General features: G+C 38.1%; 1 pseudogene; it reads left to right on the top strand.

The window, feature by feature from the left end:
* Positions 1–1,524: 1,524 nt before the first annotated feature.
* LOC121859082 lies at positions 1,525–15,888 on the top strand (annotated as a pseudogene).
* The last annotated feature ends 2,202 nt before the right edge of the window (positions 15,889–18,090 follow it).

Below are 18,090 nucleotides of genomic sequence, written 5' to 3'. Positions count from 1 at the left end.
TGAGGGATAGGGAGGGATGAGAGCGGGTAGAAGGGGGGTTGGGGAAGGGTGAGAGAGATGGAAGGGGATGGGTTCGGAATAGAGGAAGAGAAAGATGAGGGTCGGGGGTCGGGAAAGGAAAAAAAAGTAATGGGGGTGGGGCGGGGCGGGGGACAGACGGCACTCCATCAAAAATTCATGCCCAGCTATCTCTCTCCCCTTAGTATGGCGTCATTGTGTACGAACAGGGGGACACTGTGCTAAACTAGGCTATACTACCCCCCCCTTCTCCCCCTCTTCCCCTTTCCATTTTCCCTTCTTCGCGAACAAGATCAGACGGTGAGAATGAGTGACAGGAGGTAGATGGTGTTGTCATTGGCGGCTGTCTAGTCGTGTTTTAGACAGTAAGGAGCAGTCAAGCTGGTGTTTTGCTGGGTTCTTTTTCTTCAGAGTTTGTGGTATTTCTGATAAGGTTATGAGACGCGACTTTGTTTTTCTGCGATAGTTGAATCTTCATGTATTTTAACCTAACCTAACCTAACCTAACCTAACCTAACCTAACCTAACCTAACCTAACCTAACCTAACCTAACCTAACCTAACCTAACCTATCTCTCTTAACTAAATCTAGGCTTTTATTAACAGAACCTTAACTAACTAAGGTAACTGATCCATATCGACTAGCCAATCCTGACCAAATTGAACCCAACCTGACCAAATTGAACCCAACCTGACCAAATTGAACCCAACCTGACCAAATTGAGACCCAACCTGACCAACTGACCAAATTAACCTGACCAAATTGAACCCAACCTGACCAAATTGAACCCAACCTGACCAAATTGAACCCCAACCTGACCAAATTTGAACCCAACCTGACCAAGTTGAACCCAACCTGACCAAATTGAACCCAACCTGACCAAATTGAACCCATCCTGACCAAATTGAACACAACCTGACCAAATTGAACCCAACCTGACCAAGTTGAACCCAACCTGACGAAGTTGAACCCAACCTGACCAAATTAGACCCAACCTGACCAAATTGAACCCAACCTGACCAAATTGAACCCAACCTGACCAAATTGAACCCAACCTGACCAAATTAGACCCAACCTGACAGAGTTGAACACAACCTGACCAAATTGAACACAATGGTTGCCCAGTGTTGAACACAACCTGACCAAATTGAACCCAACCTGACCAAGTTGAACCCAACCTGATATGAAGGAATTGGAACTGGTGGCATTTTGTCCACATTAATCATATTTTTTGGTGGCGGTATTTCGTCCATTTGGGAATAATCAACAAGACACACACACACACACACACACACACAAAGAGATTTCCTGTAATGGTCTTATATTGTACAGAAAACAGCTTAAGAATTTATTAGACAGATAGACAGATAGATAGATAGATATAGATAGATGAATAGATGGATGGGATAATTAGATGATATTCAGTAAATGGTTATTTGAATACAGACATCATGTTACAACCCCCATGAGTTTAGAACATAAAGATTGTGTTTTTTATGTTGACAGGGTTCTTGGATACTGGAGGAGGACGGGAGGTGGATCTGATCCGAGTCGCTGCAGCTGTGGGACATCCAGCTTCCAGGGGCTCACCGTCATCAGGACCCAGACCTATCGCACCCGCAGTCTTCCTCCAAGGTTGGTGACTTTCCTTCATTGTTTACTTCTTACACTAAATGCTGGACCGTACTGGTTGTTGAAATGGAAATAGTGAAATTTACAACTTTTGTTTTAGTTATGTCATCTGTTGAAAAACTCACTCACACCCATAAACACAATAAAGGGTTTGTAGTGATAACAAATTAGATAGGAAAGTCGACATGGTTGGTGGAATATTTTTGAATGAATATAAGGCTTGTAGGGATTATATATTTCTAATCTTTGGTAAAACACTTAGATATTTTGGCAGAAAAGCACTTTTAGTAGATGACACATTTTTGTAAACATTTCATTATGCGTCTGCAATATCAAATGTTAACTTGACGAAATCACAAAATGTAGAATGTTTGTAATTTGTACTAATTTACATATACTCTACATTAAATATGAAGGTAATATAAATTCGGATTACCTTTTAGAAAAAAGGTAAGTGAAGAGTCAGATGGGTGAGAGGAAAACTCGTGGACAAGATCCCAGGGGGCGGATTCGGGGAGGGGGTCCTGGAGTCGGACCTCCTTTCATCAGAAAATGTCAATACTTTCTTTAATTCAGTATTGTACTCAGGTGCTTTGTATAGTAAAAGTAAATACTATTGACTTCAGAATATCTCATCAAGTGCACATGGCCTCAAAATGGTTCTCGGTCCATGATAATGGTTAGATTTAAAAAAATTGTGGGGCTAATAGCCTCCGCTGTTGCGGGCTCGGCTTAGCTATGTTTTCACCCACAACTTCTTGGACTCCTTTTTCATATTCCTAGATCCGCCCCTTGATCCCGTACACTTGAAGGAAATAAAATTCGTAAATATATCTTGTTGGTTTGTTCAGGTGAAGTTCGGGAAGTGAAGGTGTCTGAAGCAGTCCAGGCAGGAGCAGCAGCATTACTCAGTGGCTCACGAGAATTTACAGTCATGGCAACACTGCAACAGGAAGATCGAAATGCAGGCACCATCCTAGCCTTCTCCCGTGGCAACCAACGGTATCTGAGTTACAGTCGTCCGGGCAGAAAGGACGAGATTCGCTTACATTACATACACAATGGTGCTGTTCATGTTGAAACCTTTCCTTATCGCATTGCAGATCAACGCTGGCCAAGGTGGGTGGTTGTATTCCATTGTATTTAGTTCCTGGTCACAAGAAACTGTTTAAAGATGCGAGAGCATCAACTTTACATGTTAGAAGGAGTAATGTTATGGAATGTTTTAAACTATTTAGAATGCAAATCTTTCCCAGAATTAAATACAGTTTTTTAGGAGCTTGGAATGAAAGAATATGTGATGCACTTATAGGATTATGTATACACTCGTGTTTAATGCATGGAAATATTATTCTAATAACGATGTAAGATATTGTACAGTATTTGGTCTTGGGCACATTTTTTCATGAAACAGTTGTCTCATTGTCAAGAGTCTGGTTAAATTAATTTAGTAGAAGTCAAGAGAAGAGTACGGTATGTAGGTCTGCCTGGGAATTTTGTATGATGAACTTTCATTCCTCTGAGGGACGGTTGTTATATAGTCAGTGGCGGTGGGATGCCTTTCCTGACGCTGGTGCTAAAACCGTCCAGTTCTTGGGAGGTCTAGATACACTGTACAAGGACATTATGGTCCTTACCCACCTTCACTACACTCTTAATGTGCCTTGAAATGATGAAGGAAGTAGAAATAGTTTTTGCCAGGTGGATGCATCAGACCTTGTTGTGTGTGTGTGTCCATAATATGATGGACCTGACAGGAAGAGAAAAGTTTTCTTTTGCCGCCTTCTTCCACATTAATCTGAAGGTGTTTGGTGTTCTTTTTCTTCCTCACTTGTATGACTTTGTTTATTTAGGCTTTGTTGTCTCAGTCTGTTAGTGACTAGAAGTTAGGCCTAAAAGTTGATGAGTGGATCACCTAGGGGTTCTTGATTGTGAATTGATATGATTGTTCCATGGTGGCACTTTTGCTTCCTAGTCTGTGGACACCAGTCAGGGCCCCTTTTTGGAGATTAGTATGAATGATCTTTCCCTATGATTCCACATCTTGTATATTGACCTGCAAGGTACAGTATTAGTTCACATGATCTTGGAGACAACTTATCTCTGAGAAACTATGTGATGTCAATGGTTTTAAAGGTCTGGAATTGAGAACGTTTTCTATTAACAGAGGTTGAAAATACTTGATAAATTGTATAGGACTGTGCGGTATATTAGTGAAACGGACTCCATTGTTTCTCTACCCCCCCATTTCATTTTAGTTAACTTTCCTAAGGTGTAGTATATTTACCTGGCTTTCAGTAACAAGAGCTGACCAGTAAGGACAATATAGTGAATCTGTAGCCAAACAGCTCAGATGACCTCCTTCTTCCTCGGGTTTACTATATTTAATTTGAAAGAAGAACGATACTGTGTTGTTCTTTAACTTATTAAAGATATACCTATTGCCTCAAGAGGGTAATCTTGGCTTCTAATCTCGCTATTTTGAGGGTGAAGATGGGGATGAATGGATGGACTACTTTCCTATTGCTCTTTTTCTATGTGATTTACTTTTACTTTATCAGTGATTCCGTATTTAGCTATCATTAGCATGGTACCCTCAGACACTCAGTGATTGGGACGAGAAAGAGCTATCCATCATGTGCGAGCTATAGCTGTTTTTAGAAACAGATACGAGTAGCAATTTATTCATATTTTTAAATGTGATGTTATCTTAGTTGTGAAAATTTAACTTGTAGATATTTGATGTTCCTTTTTGTTTACATTGACAGGTATCAGTGGTGGTGGGCGGTACTGAGGTAGAGGTATGGGTAGATTGTTCTCGCGTGTATCGCCGTTTAGCCCCCACCCCTATGACCAACCTGACGGCCTTGGCTTCCTGGCCCACCTATTGATCCTGCAGATCCCACACCAGTCAAGATCCCACCTTTCGTGATGCTCCCATGGCGCTCTATTTGGGGCAACGTAATGCCAAGCATTTTTGTTCAAGGTGAGTAATCATCAAGTATTAACTGTGAATATCAAATTAGTGGGAAAATGAAAAATGTTATGTGTTTATTCAATGTACAGTGCTGTAGTCAGACAAATTTCATATTAATATTTTTTTTTCTTGTAGGGAGCACTACAGGATGTGCGTTTAGTGTCTGGGGCAGCAGGTTACCTGTTGCAGTGTCCTCAAGCAGATGCTGAATGTCCAACCTGCGGACAGTTTCAGCCCTGTCTGACCAAGTTGACCAGCTACAGCAGCTTGTTACACAGTTGGCAACTCGGGTGAGAATCTAATTTAATGATAATTAAAGTGAATATTGGAATGAAGACTTATATGAAAATTGACAGTACTGTAAAGTACAGTATAATACTAGTATGTTTAAGACACTATCTAATGCAGTACATCACTAATGCAATAATGTTAACTATCGTAAAAAGTGGACGTTAATTTAAATACAGTAATACGCTATTTAATATAATGAATATTTTATATGCTTCCAAGTGGTGATGCCAGTTAGTAATAAATACCTCAAGCATAGGAAATAATACTAAAGATTCATGTTACATGTTTCCCAGCTGACTGCATCAGAAGCACGGCTGGCTGCTGTAGAGGAATGTGACTGTCAGAGATCGTGTGGGGTGAATGGTACTGTTAGACAGGATGGTGCTACATGGAAGAGTGGCTGCGAAATCTGCTCTTGTGTGGTAAGTGGTGACTACATCTACAGTACTACCTGTGGTGCTTTTGAAGTTAGTCGATATATTTTTCACATATTGTTCCTTGAATTAAATAAATAACGAGGGCAAGAATCAGGTAGATATAATACAGTACTAAGGTCTTTTTGGTTATGTATGAAGGAATTTTTATACAACATTGCATTACAGTAACAAAGAAACTACCCATCCATGAGTAGTGACCAGCCTTGTAATTCCATGCTTTTGTAGAGCTTGTCATTTGCCTTTTCATTAACCAGCAATCAAAAACACTACAGTTTATTTCAACACCCTACAAAACTGTTAACTCACTCAATGAATGCGAGTATGTTTAATATCTCAATTCTCATAGGTAAAGTATTCATACAAACGGTATAACGTATACATAAATGCATATCTATACATACATACTGTACACTGAGAAGGTATGAACATAATGAGGGAATGGGAAGTGAAAGAATTGTCAAACTAGAAAATACATTAATTAAGAGATGGATAGTTGGACGGAGAAGGGAAGGCCAAGAAGGGATGGGAGGAGGACATGCAGGAAGTTGTAGAGCACATCATTGATAAGAGAACTTGGTGTCCAGTGAGGATGTGATATAAGTTACCGTGAGTGACAGGAATGTATCATTGCTCACTTCGGCAACCTGCAGCATACCTGTATTAGTAGAAGTCTTGTAGGAATATAAAAAATTATGTACTGTATGTATTATGAATGTGTGTGTGATATTACAGTAAGGACATTAACGGACGAGCTATGTACAGAAGAAGAGGTGTAAAAGGTTATTATTCTTTATGAAGTAGATTGTAAAGAATCACTCAGGCTACAGAACTTACTTCTACTACACAGACCAAAATAACCTTGGATTTCAAACACATTTCATTCTTCCCTAAATTTGTAAACTCCATTCAAGACATTCCTCTACATTGATCTTGCCTTCTCCCCTACAGCCTATTATCATTTGTTCTCATTACATTGTGTTTTATCATGTACCTCTCTATTCCTTTTCTATTTCTTAACTGTATCATGGGTAATCTCAATGAATTTTGCTGTTATACTCCCCAAAAAAAAAAATAAAGCTTTATATACCACTTTGGTTTCAGTAAATAATTGTTTCAGTATTATTTTTATATGTAATTACCTGTATATTGAGGATTTATTATTATTATTATCATTACACAACCTCCACCAGGAATATTTCTGTGTTTGTGATATTGGTGCATCATACACTGTAGCATTCAAAACCCAAGAACCAGCCACTGTTTGTCTTTTTAATATGCCACAGTTAAATTGTTTCTCCTCTCTCGTTCAACCTCATTTACAATTTACATTAGCCACCATTACCGTGATTGAAGTATACTGTACTCTTCTTTCTTTTCTTTTCTTTTCTTTTATTTTATCCTCTTCACCACTGATCGGCTGGTTAGCTGCGCGGCGATCAGTCACGTCTGTTACATTTCTTTTTCTTTATCCTCTTCACCAAATGATCTGCTTCGTTAGCGCTTGGGCGGATCTGTCACGTCTCTGTTACTCCGTTGGCAGTACTTGGGCATGCAGCTCTTGAATGTACCTGAACCTGCTCCAGTGTTGATCAAGTCTGGTCTTGAAAACCACACCGGTGCCGATACAACACTTTCGGAAGATTGTTCCAAGAGTTACAACTCTCACTGTGAAAAAGTTTTTCCCTCACAGTTTTCTGGACCTCTGACTTTAATCTTGGCTGACCCCGTGAGGCGGCGACCGCCAGCTCAGTAAGGACCTCAACTGAGTGGTGCCCACTTTTTACACCTCAATTAGGTGCTTGCTCTGCATGTGTGTGTAAGTTAGGCAGGTTCAGCTCAATCTCTCAGGGTAGTTGAGGTGTTGAAGTGCAGGGCACCAGTCTGGTGGCCCTCTTCTTTTATTTTCAACCAACTGACAGTCCCTAGCATATCTCGGGGACCAGACGGGGTGACAGTACTCCAGATGGGGAAGCACTTCACTCTTGAAGATCGTTACGAGGGATCAGACCGTCTAGATATCTGAACGACCTTCTTATAAGACCCAATAATTTATTTGCCTGATTTCCTTCTTCTCGCAATGGCCGAGAACTTCAGCTCATTGTCAACATACACACTAGGTCCTTCTCCATTCAGTCTCAAATAGTGAAGTTTCTTTCCCGTTGGGACATATGATCGCCTCCTTACCGTTGAGTCGCCCAGGTTCATATCTTACACTTTGACATTGAATCTCAGCATCATTTCTTGACCATTCTTGGAGTTCACAGAGATCCTTCTGCAGCTCTTCAATCCGCGGTTCTTGATTTCCTGAAATAACTTGGCGTCATCGGCAAACATTTGTATGGAGGTGTACAACGTCAAGCATGTCATTTATAAACAAACAAACAACAGCGAATGATACACTGCTGGTACCCGCTTAGAGAGCGAATGCGGGTGATGATTTCGTGCCATTAATCACCACACTGCTTGTGATCGTAGAAAGTCTTCTATCCACGCTAGGACATTTCCCGAATTCTGTACCCTTCAGTTTGATTTTCAGTTTAGGTAGGTACACTGGGAAAGCCTTGGCAAAATCTAGGTATATTGTTTCTTGTATTGATTTATGTTTACTGTATATAAATCATTGGAGGTAAAATGAGTTAAGTCTATTGATTAGGTATATGAAAATAAGCAACAATTTGACTGCTAGGAGAAACCTGTTTTAATTTCTATTTTAATTTAGCAAAACACAAGTCGCCTTCTGTGTCTTTCAATATAACGTTACTATTTCCATATACAGTACCAGTGTATATATTCTTTACGTTCATCTCTTAACTTTTGCTGTTTCCACTGTTTTTACATGTGGATGTACACTCAACAAAAACTAGAACACCTGGAGCACGATGGATGTGAGAATGAGCAGACTGGGTCTTGTCATCTCGGAATGGTTTCAAATTCTTCGTTCATTTTTCAGGTGCATAGTGCTTATAGCGTTGGAGAAGTTGTTGGTGAAGTGATACAAGTAAGTTTGCTATTGCATAATCCTTCCCATCATATTGTAGGTGTAATATGTAACTTTCTGTTCTAACTGTAACATGCATTGTCACGCCATCCTGCATTGCTAAATTAACAACTATGATATACTGTACAGATCTGATGACTCTATCTTTCTCGAACTTGAACATCAAACCAGTCGTTCAATCTACTTTGATTTTGATGGAAAATTTTAATTTGTTATAAATTCTTAGTGAGCCTTGAGTGGATACTAAAATACTGTCAAACACACATCTTTTCTTTGTATATAGTACTGTACTTACCATTTTCCTTATTTTTGTATAGTTAACATTACTATGCTGAAAATTTTTATTTAGACTCTGTATGTTGGTTCCATTAATGCTTCTGGTCAATAGTGTACACTGCTCTACTGTTCTCCTATTCTTTATAAACAAATGCTCACTTTAGGTTATTATTTCATTCATTCATTTCACTTTCCTTTACACTGTTGTTGCATCCATCCAATCCTAAGTCGACTCTTGCTGCATGAGGCGTATGTTTATCAATCACTAGACACCCTTCAACACTTGAGCCTCTCAATTTTTTCCCCTGATGTTTTCGTATTCTCACCCACTACACACACCCTCACCTTCCCTGTTTTATATCTTATCATGCCATAATAGTCATTTTTATCTCCACCTATCACTCTCTGAGTAAATCTTCCTGTTATTCTTCATCCTTTACTTATTTTTCAATCTATCTTCTGCATCTATTTTCCATACAGATTTTGAAATTTATGTTGAGGTAACCTTTTTTTCAACTTTGTAATGTAAGTGTAAATTATTCCTTGTTTTAAAGGTTTGTTTACTGTGCTGTACTGTATTCTAATTTCTTCAGTTTTTGTATTGTTTCTTATTTTCCTTTTTTTTCGCCATATTTGATTTTTGAATTATGTCCTTATCTCATTGTTTCTTCCTCCATCCAGCTTACCTCTCTCTCTCTCTCTCTCTCATGTACCTAGACAGTGAGGGTTATACAAACACTGTTAAACAGTAAGACACCTTAACCGAAGATAGCAATAAAATCATCAGATGGTTATTTAAAACAAAGGCTTGCATTCTTTCCACTTAACTGCCCATAAGCACTGCCCTAATCTCAAATAGCTGACTGGTTCCCCTGTTTTACTCACGACTGCCGTGTATCTGGCGATATTTATATCGACTTTTATGATAAATGTTTAAAATTTTCTATCCTCATCTCTGAAGTGCTAATGCCTTGAAATCATTTGTATTTTGATAGTCCAGATATTTAACATTATTTTAGATGATAACAGGTCTGCTTACCAACAAATGTAACACGTTTAGTTGGAATTTTCTATGAACCAATTGACTATTAGTATAGAAGAGGGGCGTGTATGGGCCAGGTTAGTGTGGAAATACTATACAGATAAATGGCACACTCCACCAACCTGTTTTATTTGTCTAATGTCAAACTCCCACTATCACAAACTTGTACAATGCCACGTCACGGTAATTGTTGCTGTGCTTGTTATCATTCATTTTGTAGAGCCCTGTGCATATTATAGTTAAATTTTACTCTCTCCTTGCCAAGTGAACAAATTCTTATATTGTAGTTATCTCTTGCAAATCTTATAATGCATTCTTTATTTTTTGGTATATGAGGGAATGTCCACCATACATACCAGTAATACTTTGTTACAACTGTTTTTATACAACCATTGAGAATCACTGCTGTCAACATCTTGTAAGTTTAGTACTGTATTACAATGTTTGTGTTTCTTCTTTTCTTTAGTGATAGGTCGCCTTCCTTTTGCATTACCCATATAAACTCCGTATTATTATTTACCATTACTTACGGTAGTTAGTATTCAATCCTCATTTCTTTTTTTATCTTTTATTTTGTTCTGCTGAGTAAGTCACATCCACACCATCTGTAACTTTTGAACATTACTATCTCTCTTACATTATTTTAACTCTTAGCATTTCATGTTTCTAAGAAACTCCTTTTCAAACTAAGCATTCTAAAATTGCTTCCTTTATGCCTCTGCAACTACCCCGTACAGCATGGTGAGGTAACTTGTCGACCAATCCCATGCCCAGCCAGACATGCAAGAACCCCGTGTACACTGAGGGAAGTGTTACGTATGCCTAAGTAAGTAGTTTGCATTATTTTCTTCTCATACCTTCCTCTTGTCATTCATATTTGGTGTAAAATATAATTACAGTATAGGATAATATTATAAAATGTTTCTAAATAATTTTCTTTCTTCAGAACAATGTTCACTGAAGGGTGTAGTATATGACCATGGGGAGACTGTGTGCCACGGCAATGTGTAGATTGGAATGTCGAGATGGCAAGATGCAATGTCGGCGGGTTGACGCCTAGAAACTTGTCCGACCTTCATTGTCCTGATGATCAGCAGTTTTCAGTTCCAGGGCAGTGCTGCAAATTCTGCCTGGCGTTGATTCTGTGCACAGGGTCTGACTGCCATCCCAATGCAACATGCATCAATCTTCAGACAACCTATGCATGCCATTGTAATGCTGGGTTCACCGGCAATAATGGTCGAACTTGTACAGGTTAGAAATCAAGTAATTTTAGTTAATATTTCCTTTACTTTGTCTTCTTGCCACTGGTCCTATGATTTAATACAGTATGTATTATTTCCACAACTTGTTTTTTATTTTTAATTTCTGCAGCGTAACTTTTCTTGAAGTCTGTAATTTTTGAACCATTAACCTAAACTCAAATTTACCACAAACTGAACTTAAATGACACCTTTACTTATTTTACTTTACAGTAGGCTACGTATACTAAAAGGCTAAGGAAATTCTCCTTACCTTTGCTATTTAGTTTCTTTAAGACTTGATGTACTATAAATAATGGGAAATATACATTTGAAGCTTATCATTTCTCTTCTTTTTATATTGAATGAAACCATTACATTAGGTGTAGGAATACTTTGAGATCTGAACAGACTCCCACCATACTGCCTACACTAATTTTCTTTAATTAATTAGTGTTAATTTCCTCCCAGAGACATCTTAAGTGTCATGACTCACCCTGCCTGTAGTCATAAGCGAAGCTAGCGTAAAGTGAACAACATAACATATGGGATTAATTGAAATAGAGACCAGAGCGACCCCCAAACTCCACTTTTTCAGACACAATACCTGTTGCAGTAAATAACTTCTTAATTTTATGATGGTATGCACACACAATTAATAATTAAAGAAATATCAATAATATTAGGTTTTAACACTTACATTAGTAGAAAAGATGGCTGGGCACAGGGGATGGGGGGTTGGTTCGAGGCAGGCAGATTATTAGCCATCACCTGTATCAATTGTATCACTATCCACCACAGAAGCTTGCAGGGCCTCTTTGTCAAACCTCAAAGTCCATATAAGTCCATATCCTCACTATCATTATCACTATCACTGACTTGGGCCGGCTGTGGTGGGTGGCGGGTGAAAGAACTTCGGTAATGTTTTGATGACTGCGAACCTTATGCGCACCTGCACCGCTCTCTCAGCGTAAAGAGTACATGCACGCGTAAAGTGAGCATTCCGTGTTCGGCAGTGCAGCGTGGCGTGGAAGCGGCAGAAGTGAAACCGCTTAAAGTGGGGTTTTACTGTACATGGAGTGTATGTTACATCATGATATTTACAACATTTACCAGAGATGATCTTTGGAAGTCTTGTAAAGTTCTATGTAGAAGCCCCAGTTCTCAGTACTATATCACATATTACTGTATTGTGTTATTAATATCTCTACTTCAGTTTCAAATTATAAAGAAAAACATTAATTGCAGGAGAAATGGGTATAGCTTATATATAAAGTGGCTTGTACACTATTATCCAAAGCCACACAGTGGTCGGTGGTATACTGGATATGCAAATGACGATGGTTCATGTTTCAGATATTGACGAGTGCCGTGAGGTTGGTGCACACCATGGTCATTACTGTCAAGCTCACACCACTGTGTTAACACTGTGGGCTCCTATGTCTGTCAGTGTGAGTCTGGCTATGTACGTGTAGATGAATTAACTTGTGTAGGCGGAATGAATGCAGCGAGGAGCCCATCAGTGTCATGAGCATGCCTCATGCACAAATACTGTGTGGGTACCACTGCACGTGTCATCCGGGTTATACTGGAGATGGATTTAATTAGCGTGAGTATCAGTTTGAAATTCTGTAAAAAACAACTGCTAACACGAGATGAAAATTTAAGATTTGCCTTGATGGAATATCAATAACAGTTTGATATAATTAGATGAAGGTGTGTACAGTATTGCTTGGTTGTAACGATCCTGTCAAGGAAGTATCTCATTATTGAATTAAATCTGTCCTCTTAACTGAATCTCACAGTTCTTAGAAACACTGAGGTGAAAACATTGAAGTATCTATAAGTTTGCAGTATATTTAACTTGCATAGATCTTAATTTGAGTCCATCTTTCTTTCAGCTATATGTAATACTACATGTGAGAATGGTGGAGTTTGCATTTCGCCTGGTAAGTGTGAGTGCCGACGAGGGCTTCAGGGACTGGCCTGTGAATTAGATGTTGATGAGTGTGGAACTCACCACTGCCATCAAAACTCTCGCTGTGTTAACCTCCTGGCTGGTACACTTGCCACTGCCTCCTAGGGTACACCTCCTCTTAGCAGATAACAGCCAGGCCTTTTTGCCAAGGTAAAATTTATATGGTTACAGTAATCTGTACAATCAATGAAAAAAAATGAAAATTGCTGAAAAATATGTGTATGTTTTAAATACATGTTTATGTTGTACAAAGAATCTTGGTAACTTGGATACCGACTTATTTTTTTTATTTACTTTTAGATGGATGAGTGTAGTCTGGGGAACAGCTACCTGCCATGAGTCGGCTACCTGTGTAACACAGAAGGATCCTTCTTATGTACCTGTGAAAATACTACCTGTTCCCATGGTCAGTTAATACTGGTTTCAGATGCCTTGTACTGAAATAATGAGAAGACAATTTTGGGAAAATATTACTCATTTGTGAAAAATTTTAAATCTGGATGTTTGGAGGACACTATATAGTGTAGTGTAAATATTTAATCATTATTTATTTTAAACAATACATTGTGTAACTGCTTAATCCATATCATATTTTTTGCGAACAGGGTGTGTGGTGAATGGATTAGGCGACACCCGCGTGATGTATGGACCCCTCCGCTCTGAGTGTTCTCAGTGTTTATGTTCGGAGGGTACTGTAACCTGTGAACGTTTGTATGTGACTGTTCTGATCCCAAGTTAATCTTAGGTGTTGTCCTCATTGTGATCCTCGTGCCTCTTGCTCATCATCAGGCACAACAACACATCACCTTTACAGCGGTCATTGGATATACCAATGCCAGACTTGTGAATGCCTTTGAGTATTATTTTGTTACTCTACTTGTATTGTGGCTATTATTTGTGCATTTTTATTATTCTGGTTGGTCTATCTTTGGTAACTTGTATATGGTATGTGATTCATAATTATTTTTAGAGCCTTTCAGTATACAGTATTGAAAGTTTTTGGTTTGCTGTATCGTAAATGCCAAGATATTGGTATATGTTTTTGATTGGCAATTCCAATATATTGGATTACTTTAGAGCATGGAGATATTTTATTGTCTGTTGCAATGGTCAGAAATCTAGGATCCAATATAATAAGCAATAAGCAGCACTGTTTGGATGATAATTGTAAACTTATGTTTGCCTTATTAACTTCACTTCTTATATAAAACGACATGTCATATCCTGCTAATAGACCAGGGTACACAAGATATTCATTAAGACTTTACTCATCATTTGTTTTCACTTGGTCAGTTATGATATACAGTACTAACAATACAGTATAATATTTAAAAAATCGTTTATGGTTGTCTTTCCATAATGGAAACTGGTCATATGTTTCATTAAAACCAGTGTATGTAAAATGAAGGAATTAATATGAACTATTAAAATTATTCCATGTTCTCCTTAGGGTTTGTATTTTATATGTCACCCCGTCTGGTCCGAGATATGGTTGGGACTGTCAGTTGGTTGAAAATGTTCAAGGGGCCACCAGACTGGTGTCTGCACTTCGGCACCTCAGCTACCCTGAGAGATTGACGCCTGAACTTGCCTGGCTTTACTACAGACAGGCAGGGGACCTAGTTGAGGTGTAAGCATCTCAGGGGCACTACTCAGGCAGTGTCCTTACTTGGAGCTGGCAGGCGGCTCGCCCCACAAGGGGTCACAGCTCAAGATTGAAGAAGCGCAAGTCCAGAAAACTGCGAAGGCAAACTTTTTGGAGTAGGGTTGTTAAACCTGGAACAATCTACCAGAGAGTGTTGTGGCGGCACCAGTGTGAGCTCTTTCAAGACAAGACTTGACCAACACTGGGCGGGTTCAGGTATATTCAGGCGGTGTATGCCCAGTATTTGCCAACAGTGCATGACAGAGACATGACCGATCACCCAGGCGGCTAAGCAGGCGATCTTTTTGAGTGAAGATAAATGAGGAAAAGTAATCAGAGACGGACCGATCTCCCAGCGTCTGAGCCGATCAGTGGCGAGAGGATAAAAGTAAAAGTAAAACTTAAGTGTTATAGTGTTACAGTCATTATTGGCTTAGTTGCTTGGGTCACACATGCATATTTCTTTTGCTTAACTTTTAATTTTATCCTCTTCACCACTGATTAGCTTGTTGGTCACGCCTCTGTTACACACAGTTGGCAAGTACTGGGCATATACTGTATAGTACTGGCTCTGGAATGTATCTACTTATGCCAGTATACATCAAATCTGGTCGTGAATGAGCTCACACTCGGTGCTGTCACCACTCTGGTGGATTGTTCCCAAGTTTAGAATTCTCACTCGGAAAAAGTTTGCCCTCACAATTAGAACATAAGTTTTCTTCAGCCTTGGTGGAAGGCTGAGCAGGTATCTGCCAGCTCCAGGTGTCATGACAAATTATGTCCTCTGAGATATTTATAAACTTAACACTTAAGTCATTCCATACCTGCTATAGTATAAGCTAGGCAATTGCAGGCATTCTAATCTCTCTAGGTAACTGAGGTACCATAGGGCAGGCACCAGTTTGGTGACCCTCCTTTGGACATTTTCAGTCAATTGACAGTCTCTAGCATATCTTTAGGACCAGACAGGGTGACAGTACTCAAACGAAACATCTCACTCTTGAAGAGTGTTCTGAGACGGACCGTCTAGATATCTGACCGACCTTCTTATAAGACCTTCTACTAGACTTTATTTGCTGGTCTGAGGCAAAATCAAGATTTGAGTGTTTTTAACGTACATAAAGTTTTTTCATCAAATAGAATTATCTCTCCTTCTATACACTGTTATTATGGGCCTTACTATTAATGGAAATTACTGAAAGCAAATGTAATTCATACATGTATTATGAACAAAATGTAATGTAACACTACTGTTTTTGTCTTGCTTACATTGGAATTTCTTGTCTGTATCACCAGTATGGAGAAATAGATTGCTGGCCTTTAGAATGTCCACCAGTGCATTGCTCATCCTGAACGGGTGCCTGGTGACTGTTGTGCCGTTGCCCCGATGATCCCTGTATGGCCTCGGGCAGATGTATGAGAGTATAGGTACAGGCCTTGCGGATACCTCTACCCCCAGGTTGCCATTATCTGGGTGCCACATACCCCCTGGTGCTGAGTGGGCAGCATTGAATGATGACTGCACTACCTGCAGGTGTCAGGTGAGTCTCCTTGAAGCTTAACATTAATAAGATGTGCAAGTCTTTCACTATACAGTATATATATATATATATATATATATATATATATATATATATATATATATATATATATATATATATATATATATATATATATATATATATATATATATATATATATATATATATATATATATATATATATATATATATATATATAAATAAATAAATAAATAGTTGTGTAAGATCTTGGAGATGATAATATTTGACTTAGTGATATATGTGACTGTCTCTGGTATAACCTGGCCAAACTTGTGTTAACTAGTACGAACTGTACAAACAGTATTACAACAATGCCAGTTGAAATTCAGAGTATCAGATTTTTCCAGTTTTCCATGGGAAAGAAAAATTCAGTCCATATCTATTAGTATTAAAAAAATTTAATTTCTCATATTTAAAACATTCTTTATTACAGTATTATTGTTAAATGCAGCAAAAACTGTGTTAAAATTGGCTCTTGGCCAAGTTTGTACACTACAACATGCTAGAGGTTATTATTTTCCAAGAGGTTTGAACGACTGTACATAGTATTGAACATACTGTACTTATGAAAATGATGGAAAATATGTTTTTATGACAAAAAGTTTTTGCAGGCCTTCATTTTTTTAATTGCTGGTGAGCCAGAAAAAGTTCACCTCCCAATACAGTACCAAGGTGAGTAAAATAATGTCGGAGTCCAGAGTCCACCAAGACTTCAGGCTGCTCAAGAGGCATAAATGCTCTAAATGCATTTAAACACTTTTTTTTTTAATGAAGTAGTTTATTGTATCTATGGTAATTATTTATTAGCTGTGTTTAATGTACTAACTACAGATTGTAAAAGTGAACTAAGCGCACAAACTTTAGCTATCTCGTATGTTTCAGATGCATAATGGTGCTTGATAGCCATTGCTTGCCTCAGATACAAGGATTGATCTGGGTTATGATGGCAGTTATCCCACATTACTCCTATACTGTACCTAATTCTTTACTTGAATTCCTTTTATAGTCTCTGGTCAGCAGCGTGAATTGGGAACATGGATTAACTTTCAGTTAATTTTCTTATACATGTAGTATACAGTGCATTATAGTGAAACCAAGATTAAAAGCTTCATTTTAATGTACTATAGTATTTGGTGCATGAAATTCATGCAACAAAAACAAGTTGGGTGAAGGAAAACATTAGAGGTTAAATTTCTCAAATTTTTTGAATGACAACTTAATTTTCCTGAAAATAAAACCATTAAACTTTGGGTGAATTTAAATTGAGTAAAATTCTTTCAAAATTTTGCTATCATATCAAAACAGAATACTTGTACTGTACTATATAAAAAAAGTGAATTCCTAGACACCTTGGTTGGAAGGTCCCAGAGATGGTCGCATATGTATTTGTCTGTTGGAAGTTTGTAGACTTATTGTGTTGTATGTACTGTATTGGTATTTTGAATATTTAAAAGTGTAGTTAGATTAACTAAAATAACTTATGTTGGCTTGATCTGATAATTAATGTATACAATACAGTGCAGGATTTGGTTATATTGTCTTTTAAACAGATGAATTACTGTATCTCACTATAGTTTTTTTATATCATAATACTGTACTGTAGTAATTATAACAATATTGTTTTAGTCATATGTAGTGACCTAAAACCTAGTTTACCATAAAGTTTTGAAATAAGTAGTTGCTCCATGTGCTTACTGCCTCCTCACTCTCAATGAAATAGTGTACTGTACTTACCCATCCTAATCATGTACAGTACAGTACAGTATAGTACTGTACTTTACACATGAATTTCAAATATGTACTGTACTAAACAGTAAAAAATATCGTTTTATTAATTTTTCATAATGTATTTTTGTTATGTCTGCTTGGATATACTTTAAAAACCTAACAATGATTGTACTTCATTGTGACACATATTATAAACAGGTATTTTATTGATGATTTAGTCTCTGGCAGCCAGACTAAATGAGACTTGTTAGTCACGTCTACAGTG

Source organism: Homarus americanus, unplaced genomic scaffold, assembly GCF_018991925.1.
Source record: "Homarus americanus isolate GMGI-L3 unplaced genomic scaffold, GMGI_Hamer_2.0 scaffold2722, whole genome shotgun sequence".
Classification (NCBI taxonomy): Eukaryota; Metazoa; Arthropoda; class Malacostraca; order Decapoda; family Nephropidae; genus Homarus; species Homarus americanus.
This window is presented reverse-complemented; position numbering and strand designations above follow the sequence as displayed.